Below are 11,677 nucleotides of genomic sequence, written 5' to 3' on the forward strand. Positions count from 1 at the left end.
CGAAAAATTTTGAAACTCAATACATGCATAGAGCAACTCTTCCTTGACATACCCAAGAAATTTCATGACTATAGGTCAAAGGGTTTTGGAATTATGGCTAATTAATTATTCATATATACGAATGGCAATTCTGCTCGGTGTACACGACGTATATGCGAAAATTAAGTTTTCACGGCGCGTAGCGCCGGAAAAAAATTTGCTACGCGGCAACCCGTGGTCCGATTTTTATGTTTTTGGTATCAAAAGATGCGCAAAGCTCGAGGCTAAAAAGTCATAACAGCTGGGGTCGCGAAACAAATTTTTTTAGAGGCTATCACGGAAAATGTTGGGGGGGGGGGCGGATTCCGCCCCCCCGGCCCTTTTAGGGTTAAAGATAGTGAGCTATCTTACTTTTTATCAAGGTAGCCATATGTCGTTTAGAACACAGCCTTTGCTACGAACATCATGGCGGCCAAAGCGACATAGCTGACTTGACGAGTGGTGGCGCTGTTGCATCCATCTCCAGTGCAGCAGCAGACAACGTTATCGGAGCTTTCTTCAAAGCAATCGTTGTTTCCACTAAACGCACATCCCACAGTCGACATACAGCTGCGCATTGCTACAACCCCGTTAACTTTACCTTTCTAGAAAGTGGAAAGAAAAACACTTACTAAACCAAAGAAACCAATCAAATATGTGATGTTCTTGTCGATGCACAAAGTAAAGTGCTGCATGGGAGGGGTCCCGGCGGCGGCGACATTCGCATACAGGTTTACTTACTAATCGTTTGCTTAGCCAATTGACCTGTAGCCGTTTGCCAGTTAGCCACGCCCCTTATAGACAACCCTATGGAATAAGTTTTGTTTGTCTCAGATTTTGCGAGTTCCGTTTTGCGAGAGAGGTATAAAAAAAGAGAATCCAAAAACAACCGGCTTATATGGAACAATTATAGACTTGAAAACTGTCAAAGTGGCTCCACTTGAAATGGTAGTTCATAACCATTTCATTAACACCATAATTATTTGCAACTCATCAATCACGGATGACCGAGCACCATTTATTTCAAAACTAAGGCCCACAAACAGATTTTTCCAAGTTTGCTGAATGTACGTGTAATTCAGCTGTCGGATGAAACCGCAGTTGCTGTGGACAATGCGCTAAAAGGTCATCCATGACTGAAATGCTGCTAATATGGTATCAATGAAAAGCTAATGAACTACCCTTTAAGATGAAGCAACTTTGACATTTTTCAAATTCACAACTTTAACATACTGCTAACCCATTGTTTTTGGATAAGTTTGTTTTTTGATACACCATGTTGTCTGCGTTGACGCAATTCTACCCATTTTTTTTTTGCACATGTAAACAAAATGTAAACAAAACGTGGCCTCAACATGTTTTAGCCCTATTCTTGGGGCTGATTTTCTGAAGCATTTTTGGCTTGATTACTGAAGTCAAGAAAAAAAAACTCGAAAGTCGCATACAATGCAACTCATATTTCGACCAATCGGGGCATTTCATTACGTTCAATGAAGGGCACCAAGTTGAATGGTCAGGCTAGACGTGTTTCACCCGCGTTGTGAGGGGTCGTGGGGGAGGGTGGGGGGTTGGACAGAATTACCGAGATCATATTTTGATAATTTGAAAAATGATGCCCGCGCTCCATTGCAAAATAGAACAATATTAGGGCCGAATTTCATCGAATTTTGGAGAAATACGAGCTCGCAGGCTGTGCACGGCTTCCACTCATTTTTTTTTTTTTTTTTTTTTTACAAACTGTCAAGTTCATTGCCTACAAAATAGTAAGCAACTCGGAGGCTAGGCGTTCAGCTCGTGATTTGGCCCACGTAGGCAACTTTGGGGCTGAGCTCTTAATGTATGATCAAAGTAGGTCATCTCAATGCACACAAAGCTGACAACAAACAAAACAGCCACTACGTCATTTTGGCGCATGTGTATTTTGTGCCTTCCAGAATGATCAGTATAACGGATAACTCAGACCGTTACACCAAAGTTGAGGCTGGAGATTGAGGAACGGCTCAAAACTTTGAAAGTCGTATACCCACAATATTAATGGGTGACGCGTCCCGCCCTCTTGTACCACAATTATAGAGAACACTTACGTAACAAGCGTCAGTCAAACCGGTGGTGCAAGGCTTTAGATATTTTGCTTGCGCTGTCTTATCGAATGTGTCACCACACCCAGCATCGGAGCTAGTACAATCGTAGCACTCCGTCACGGCTTTGCCAACACCTGGTGTAAAACGAAATGCCATTCAATCATTTTTTTTTTAAATAAAGATTAATTCCAATTGTGTGTTTCACTATAGACAATAATTAGCTACCAGCAGAATAATGTGAATTCAAGCCATGCTTGATTACAAACATTTGATGGTTAAAGTAAAGTGCCGATTGTTTTAATTTTTTTTTCTTAAAACGTCTTTTCATATGGATTCCTTTGGGGAACTAACCCAACGGGCAGGTTTTCATGTGCAACCTGTATGAGAGAACACGGCGAAAACAGGCCCTTTTTCGCATCTATCGCCGCCACTACATTATTCGACAGAGTATACCTTAGTTCTTACTACAGTGTGACCCTAACAATACATTCTTTCAGAAAATGAAACAAAAACTGGATAAAACACTGATTTTCCCTTGCCAAAATGATGTTGAACACTGCATTTTTAGTCAAAAATCTCCCAGTTTTTGTGTGTAAACCACGCGTTCAGCCAAGAACTGGTCCATTTATATCATCACAACGTTAAATAGCGCCACCTGGGAACTTAGTTCTCCCGAGTCATTTTTCTTCGTCTCGTCAGCTTTCTTACAATATAACCCTTATTGTTATTGGTTGAGGTTAAGGCTCGCCCAACATCATTTACAAAAGAATTGTTCATCTAAAGTCCAATAAAATATGCTGTTGCTCATGGCTGAGCACGTAGGGTCTGTTTACTGTACACGTGCATATCTTATGTCTATGTCCAAGGTCATCTGGCTGTACTGTGCTTTTGGCCGGTTTACATGGGCTCCTTTTGACCACAAACTAAGGTTTTGATATGAAAAAACAATTCACTTATAATTCTCCTTGAATAAGTGTCCTAAGAACAGAATCAGATTGGGGTCGCTTGTACAAGGCCGGATTCAGATCAAATTATTTGGTTATTTTTGTGGGGAAGGGGGGGGGGGACAGTTTTTGATCCCAAAATGGTGGATCCAAAGATCTTTCCGCGGGCCAAATTTGTAAATGAAAAGCAAGGGGAACAGGTGTGAATGTATTTCTTTTGTTGAGTTTTATGGGTAGTGCACACAATGTCTACCTTTTTGCTACGTTACTAAACAAAAATAAATGTTTTTCGGTGGTTGTTGTTTTTTCCCCTTTCTTTTTGGGGGGAGGTTGGCTGAGGGGGTGGGGGAATGGCCCCTTTGCCTCCGCCCACCCCCGATCCACAGTTGCGTTTGTATGAGTCAATTAGTTATGGTGTATGTCATACTCACCAAGGCAAGCAAGAAGCAACACGAGCATCATAGTCCACTTCATGGTCAGGCAGGTGAAGTTTTGCAGCAACGTAAAGTCCCTGTTAACAGAGCATGGTAAAAAATATAAATATATATTTCTGTGATTGAAGTTGAAAATAGTACGTAATTGATTAAAGTGTAATGAGAGAGTGCATACATTTGTAGCATGTATATTTTCCCCGTGTCGCAGCTTTCTAAGTTGTTGAAAGAAAGGACATAACAGTGTCTAATAAAACGGAAGAGACCCAGTTTAATTGGAACTCAACAGTTTACGAAAAATACCAAAATGGGCAATGGATTAAGAACATTCAGTGGGCATTAGCATAGGCCCGTGGTTCAAACTTTAGAGGTTCTTTCTCTGGAATGCTCCTTTAGTTTTGGTTTTATACGCACACTTTTCAACGAGAGATCAGTGTACTCATTTTTGTGCTTAACAAAAACAAATCATTGTGGGCTCGAATAAAAGGTGATTACATTCAAATTCGTACGTTGCGTTGCCGAGTATAAATATCTTGGAGTTGTTTTTGATGATTAGACTGGAGCAACCATGTGAGTCATGTAGGTAAAAGATTGAACTCAAGAATGTTCTCGGTTTGAGGAAACTGAACACATTTGATGTCAGGAAGGAAATCAAGACAATATTCTATAACTTGGTTCTTTGTAGTGTATGGACCTATTGTTTGTTATGTTGGGCTGGAAATACCGATAAGAAAGTGAACAAATTAATTGACGATACCATCAAACGAGCTAGTAGGATACTCGGTGAGTGTTTGCCATCTGTGGACACGGTCTACAACCAACGGCTGCGTGACAAGCTACAATAATGGTGTGGGGAGATGCTGGGCATCCGCTCCACAACCGATTTAAGGATAACATCATTCCACGCAGCAGAGAAGACTGAGACCAGTGCTTGCAAACCGAAATTCTTCATTTTTTTCACAGGCAGGGCCATTAAGTGTCATATTGATGATTTTACAAGATGATTTTTATCCAAAGGATTAATTTATTCTGGTATCTGAGAAACAACGGGTTTTCACAGTTTTTGATATAATTTTTATACTTAGTCCTTTATTCTGGTTCTACTTTGGGAATGGGTTTTGCATTAATATCACATGTGCTTTTTTACGCTCTTAAATTTTTAGTGCTTTATACTGTGTGCAATTGTAATGTTTTGATGTGATTGTGTATTTATTTCCTGAATATTGTAGCGTATGTTGAATTTTTTATATTTTTAATGAGAGACGACAACATGTAATTTCCAGTTTGGGATTTTAATAAAGTTTATCTATCTATCTATCTATCTACATTATACAGGGTGAGTCAAAAAGATAGTGACCGGAAAAAAAAATCCAAATATATGTTGCTCGCTCCATTTCATTAAAATAACAGAGGGATAAAAGTACATGTTGTTGACTAGTAACTGTAAATATTTCATGTAATTTGCATACTCAATTCCCAATTTACTTCCATTTTAATGAAAGGATTACAAAATTCAGCTGTCCACCACTGATAATTTACCGTTCTACGAACTGATGAATACCCATTAAATACAATGAAACATGGAAGTTTTCCCACCTCCGTGAATGAATAAAAAACTTGCAAAGGAAAACAGACAAAATCGCCATCAACATTAAAAAAAAAAGAGTTGACCTGTTACTCACATTATTTTTTTTTAAACAGTCAATATAATGTTTCAGTCTTGACTCAAATGGTTAAAATCTTCTCTGTATTTGAATGCTTGTGTGTAGGCCTAATCTGTAATTCTCACCAAGCTCAACAGCTTACAATGACATTTCATGGAGGTGACTGCTCTATGTTCCGACACCCCTATGTTCCGACAACCTAGATTGTGTTACCCCGGGTTAGGGTTAGGGTTAGGGTTAGGAATAGGAATATGTGCAGTCGGAACATAGAGGTGTCGGAACAAAGAGGTGTAACCTTCATGGACAGCTATAAAAAAAAAAAAACTTAAAAAAACGCGCATAACTTCTGATAGCATGGAAGAATAATTATGCTCTCTTAAGAAATACTGTATTGGTGTATAATTTGATTGTTATTTTTTTACGAAAACAATCACTAATCCAGGTCACTTTCTTTTTAGACTTGGTATCCATCCCCTTCCCCTCGGTGTCATATTTCTTCTATGAAAGATTCTCCATCCATTCTACATATGGTTTGAGTCTCAAGGTAGATGACGTTTGCCATCCTGTAAAGGCTACTCTGGATAATGCCTACACTATGACAACAACTGCGGTTATTTTGAGTAGAACATGTCTCAAACTTGAAATCCTTCCACTGCAAATTTAATCAACCTCTTCTAGTTAAATAACGTTTCGATTTTGGGTGATCGCAATTAGGCTTTTGGTTGGTCGTAGAGAACCCCAAAGTTCGCGCCTATTCGAAATATTGATCATAAGACTTTGCTTTTCAACCTTTTCCCTAAGAAGTTTTCGGCAGTGTTTTGGGGGTTTTTTGGGTCTCATTGTTAAGTAAGCCTTACCTTAGGTCTTGTCCTTTGTAAATGCTGACGTATCGACAGGAATTATGCTAACCTCCGAGACGCCCGTCTTTATATACCCAAGATCCGGCGCACTGATTGGACATTACGGGACCACGGTCAGTGGCCGAGTCACGCACACAGCCCTGTTTGACCCACTGATCTCTATATAAAGACTGGATAGCTAATAAAGAGCCGCACTATGTACGAATTTGACGCCATATTAGTGAGACCGGCTGGTGATCTACAAAGGACAAGTTGCCGTTTTTATAGACGGCATGATTTCTTTTGTAACGTCGCGGTTCACTTGACTTATATTTTGACCACCACCACTGACCAAGGTTAACTACAATTTTTCTAACGTCGTGGTTACTAAAATGCCGCAAATATAACTTTTTCGGCGTTTTGAAATAATAATCACTACGGAAATGTGTCCCTTTTAGGCTTGATTTTGATACCACAAATAACTGCTTTTGACAAATACAAAGTGTTGTTACGGTCTGTCAAATAAACTCACATTTTTTATCAACAAAATCGAGGGCTGATAGTTTTTAGGTGTACATTCGATTCTTTAAAAAGGCCAAAAGAAACGGCAAGGCTCAGTAGATAGAGGAAAGTATACCCTTCGTTTTCATGTGAAACACGTGCAGGAGACTTCTAATGTTTGGTCCAAATCGCCGGTTGAAAAATGAAGACTTTTGCGAGATTTCATGGTTTGCAATCACATGTACGCTTGTAAACGAGCCTTGCCGTTTCTTTCGGCCTTTTTTTAAGAATCGACTGTACACCTAAAACCTATCGGCCCTCGATTTTGTTGATAAAAAATTAAACTTCATTGCAAAATAGAGCGATTTTAGGGCCCCAAATTCATCCAAATTGCACAGAACTACAAGCTCACGGTCCCATGCACGGCTTCCACCCATATTTTTTACAAACCCTCAAGTTCATGGCCCACAATATGAAGAATTTGAGGGCATGCAAATCGTGATTTGGCCGGCGTAGGCAATTTTGGACCGATTTACTGGCCTGCTGCAACCATAGCGACTGGGCGCTCAGCTTTGCTCTCTTTCTACTGTGGCCGAAGTCTCTGCTCTAGCACTAATCAACCTCCAACAATTAACCAATCACCTAGGCAGTAAGTTGCAGTGGAGGGAGCCTCATACTTTGTGTGAGTGATATTGACAAATGATTCCTGCATCATAATCCCGATAATTAAGTAATCTCTGAAGTTATAAGAGTATTGTGATTGAATTATAAGATCACGCAGGCGAGTAACCTAGGTAGGCTGAGACTGGATTGATTAAGAAACCATTAAAGTCAACAGTGTCCAATTCCTCCCCCAAGATATCCCCCCCCCCCCCCCCGTCTGTCAGCCCAGTGAGTGGAGTGAGTCCGTCATAGGTGTTATTTTTTTGGGAAGTCTGCTCTAGGGGTGCACGCCTGTAAATAGACCAAAAATCCGTCCGCCGAGCTCATGAATAAAAGTTATACCCTCAAAATATTCTATATTAGAGAGTTCTGAGAACCATGGAATTGGGGAATTGAAGACATGTGGCACTGAACCTCTGGCCTGGACTTGGAGCTTCCAATTCTGAGCATTTTGGATGCAATCTGGCCCGAAAGTGGCGCTATTTAGCCATGTTGTGGAGGAATTCTTTTTCAAAATGGCTACTTTTCCAGTTCGGGAAACATCATTCGTTTTAGGGGTGTTCTTATTTGGGTGAGAATATCTCAAAAAGTCAATGGTCAACCCACCCAAAATTGAAAAGAAAATGAAAGATGACATATTGATCATCATTTTTCTGTGCAGCTTGAATACCTGTGAGAGTTCTGAGTATTTTTAAATGAATTTTGAAGTATGGACATTTAGCACTAGTGTCTATGGGAATTTATTTGCAGGCGCGCACCCCTAGGCCTGGGCCTGGCGGTAAACTTCCACCGAAACGGATCCGCGTATCCTGCCGTCGAGGTTAGATCGTTCACCGATATTGCAGGGGCGGTCATCCGAGGGCAGTATGCCGCTACAATAGCTATACAAATATAGTCAGTTTAGTACTACGTGTGACCTTCACTGCATGAGACCCCCCCCCCCCCCCCCCGTGAAAAGCTTTGTTTGAGGCTGGATTGATCGTGAATTCGATTCCACAAGTTCTTAATTCCTTCTTTCATAGAATAGATGCCTAATTGTCCAAAATGTTACGTTATGAGTAATTGATATTCTATTTGCAGAGTGGATTCAAGTGTTTTGGGTTTTTTTGCGAGGGGGAGAACGATTTGAAAAAAAGAAGGTCTGAATACTATAGCCATTTTGAATTACGAGCTGTTGATATGTTCACAAAAATAGACTCTGTCAAAATAAAATTAATGTGAGCATTCCCAAAACTAAAAGAATGAGGCAATTTCTGACCACTTTAATCAATTTCTTTGAAGGAAAAGATTGTGGTGTACGCAGTGTCTGCAACGTCACTTTAGAAATAAAAAATGGATTCTTTTTTAAGGGGGGGGGGGGGGGTGGCCCCCGTTGCCCCCCTCCCCCCACCAGATCCGCCCTTGGGCTAACATTTCTCAAACAAACTTCTACAACTTACAATTCCCCTCAGGGAAAAACAGTCTATTTGTAGGAAAACAATCGGAACTACATTTCACATTAATAGTACGGCAGATAGGTGATGGCATTGGTGATTTGATGATACAAGCATGACATTTGACACACAGTCAGAGTATGTCATAAAAAAAGACATGTGCTACAGGGTCATCGCAGATTTGTCATTTGAAAAAATATTGGTAGAATAACAAGCAATGGCAGCCATTTCGGAAATTTCGAAAATGGCTTGTTAATCTACCTATATTTTTTTTCCGAGGACAAATCTGCGATGGCCCTATAGCCAAATATCTTTCTCATGACATTCTCTGACTGTGTGCCAAATGCCATGCTTGTATCATCAAAGGCACATATTCCCCCAATATTTATCATATCTGCCCCTTGTGTATCACTCTAGAGAGTTTTGCTTTGTGTTCTTCCAAATATTTGCTTTTACGATTTGCAATAGTAAATATTTCCCCTTCAACGCCAATTTCAAAACAAACTTTTGTCACCACAATAAAAGCCATTGCGCAGGTCGGAGTCAACCGTCAACCAATCAGTGACAAGCAGAGATGCGCAGACCACATATTATGGGAGCGGCTATAGATGAGATTGCCATCGCAATATACTTATCAGTTGTGAGTCAGTACGGTGATGTTCATGTATTGACTGACCTTGTTTGTTTTGTTGACAAGCCTTTCGTCTGGACAGACACGTGTCGTATATGCCCCCCCCCCCAGCCATGACTGCTCTCGATAGCTTTTTATGTCTTTACAAAAACATATCCTTGATCAAAGGTTGCCATTGCATGAATTATGGAATTTAGTGTGTAAACATAAAACAATAAAAACACTGTACAGACGGGAAAATTGTATTAATTGTGTTGTTTTTTGTTAATACTTAATTGTTTATGTAAATTGGAATAGAAAAATAATCAGACCGTGGTAGCATGACAAAGGTCTATTGTTTTTCTTCTGCAACAAAGCACACACATGCGTAAAATATTAATTATATCGCGTAACTTTATGACGTTCAAATTTCAAGCGAAGATCGAAGCGACACCGTACTGGTAAGTTCACACTGAGCAGGAAGATTGGGTTGTTTACTGTGTTGTCGTAAATATGGAGGGCTTTTTACTTTCCAATGGACCTTTATCATACTGCCACCATTTCAGTCATGTTCCCTGTATCCAATAACAATATTGAAACATAATGTTTTTGTGCAAAAAGAGTCAGACTATTTTTTTCCTTCCAGCCTCGCTTTGGTTACGTGACGTTGATTTGAATGAGAAAAAAATCAAGATGGCCGCAAGATCTATTACCTTGGACAAAATGCGGAACTTATTAACAAGGAATGGTTTTGCCACACGTGTCAATAGATTGCTATTGAGACCTAATAAGCCATTTCACTAACAAATGATAATCATATATGCGCATATTTGGTCATGAGACAAGAAACGAACGCGGCCTATTGAAAATGGGCATTATTTTCTGGCTTCAGTCGGGTTTATGGTAGTCTAAGTATAACCCGTAATCCACGGAGTCAAGTCTCCTGTATCCGCTCCGTTCACAATTACCCCCTCACCGGCAAAGAAAGTACAGTCGGGGGTGACCATTCATCTCCATAATAGGGTGACCGACCGACGCCATCTTGCCGGACTGCAATTGTGCCGCGACGCGCGGCCGTTCCACTTCGTGTACATAGTACAAATCCCCTGGTGTACGTGCGTCACACACAAGGAATGGTTCGCGTCAACCAGCTACGGGCAAGTTCCCGCAAGACGTGTTGTTGACAGTTGGTTAACCATAGTTCGACTACTGACTAGCCTTTGTTGGTGTGTCTAGGTTTTTTAAGTTGTAGTGGTCAAAAATAAAATCGCAGTTTTAGCACCTCATGGTCGATGTTGTTGGCTTATTGCATTCTTTTCATTGGAGTTCAAAACAAACTACTAAATCCAATGTCTACAAAAGCAGATGAACGGAGACGCTATGAAAGGGGCATTCACAAATAAAACAAATTATCTCCTGGGCAAGAGATAATTGGCTGAGATTAATGTTACCTAGATTACGCAAGGTGTGATTTATGCAGGAATAGTTCACTTCTGTCACGTCACACTAACTAGATATCGTAAGCCGGCAGCTTTTTGGAAAATATCCCGCTCACTAGATAATGATATATCTCGTGTGCATTCGAATTTTTTTTAAAGTTTTATTCAATGTCCCTTTAGGGACTTTGTACAGATAAGAACAATTTGTGTCTCCAACGTTGAATGAAACCAGGAAATCTGTCTGCTGCCACCAATAATGTCTATATTTCCAATCGATCCATTTTTATCTCTGTCGTTCATCCAAGCCTCACGTCCTGGACTCTGCCCGTTTCTGAACTTTGATCGGGTACATTTCGTTGACACTCGGTATATGTTTGCAAAAGCTTGGGTATTTCGCTAGCCCCCCTCCCTTATTAATCGTTTTTGTCTGCAAAAATATTTGTCCTGTCGGCATGGGCGTCGCCAGGATTTTTTTTAAGGGGGGAGGGGAGACAAAGCACATTTCCCCCAATCCTAGTACTTTTGCAAGCATATTCTCAATTGTTCAGTTTTTCGAGGGTGGGTGGGGGACATTTGCCCACCCCATACATCCATCAAGGTTTTTTTTTTTTTTTTTTTTTTTTTTTAATTCCAAAAAAAAGATTTCGATGCATTTTGACGATATTATTTCACGGACAAATCGACTAAAAATTAGGTCATGAAATTTCCGGGTTTTTTTTCGAGAACGACGAAAGTCTCCCAAATGTGGAGGTAATCAAAGGAAAGAGTGAACCTTCATCTACAAAATATCTCGTGAACGTGATGTCGTTAATATTTTAAGAATGCGGTGTACACCTAATGTTTCCAACAACTTCCATTTTTTTACAACGCGAAAAAAATCGTCGCCATTGTAAAGCATAGAGCGAGGAACCCAAACACGGTGTGACCTTGTGACCCATCTGCAGATTGAGGGCGCTTACCTATTCACGGACTTCTTGGCTGTCACGTATGGTGCGCAGACTGGGATCAGCAGTAACGTATCCAGCTTTTGATGTCGGGGGGGGGGGGCAACCGT

General features: G+C 40.4%; 1 long non-coding RNA gene across 1 annotated transcript; it reads right to left on the reverse strand.

The window, feature by feature from the left end:
• Positions 1 to 390: 390 nt before the first annotated feature.
• On the reverse strand, positions 391 to 6,102 carry LOC119725631. The gene is made up of 4 exons (XR_005270718.1): positions 5,996 to 6,102; positions 3,475 to 3,554; positions 2,103 to 2,233; positions 391 to 623 (listed from the first exon to the last, which is right to left on the reverse strand). It is a non-coding gene; the product is annotated as an uncharacterized LOC119725631 (long non-coding RNA).
• Between the last annotated feature and the right edge of the window lie 5,575 nt (positions 6,103 to 11,677).

Source organism: Patiria miniata, unplaced genomic scaffold, assembly GCF_015706575.1.
Source record: "Patiria miniata isolate m_02_andy unplaced genomic scaffold, ASM1570657v1 HiC_scaffold_19, whole genome shotgun sequence".
Taxonomy (NCBI): domain Eukaryota; kingdom Metazoa; phylum Echinodermata; class Asteroidea; order Valvatida; family Asterinidae; genus Patiria; species Patiria miniata.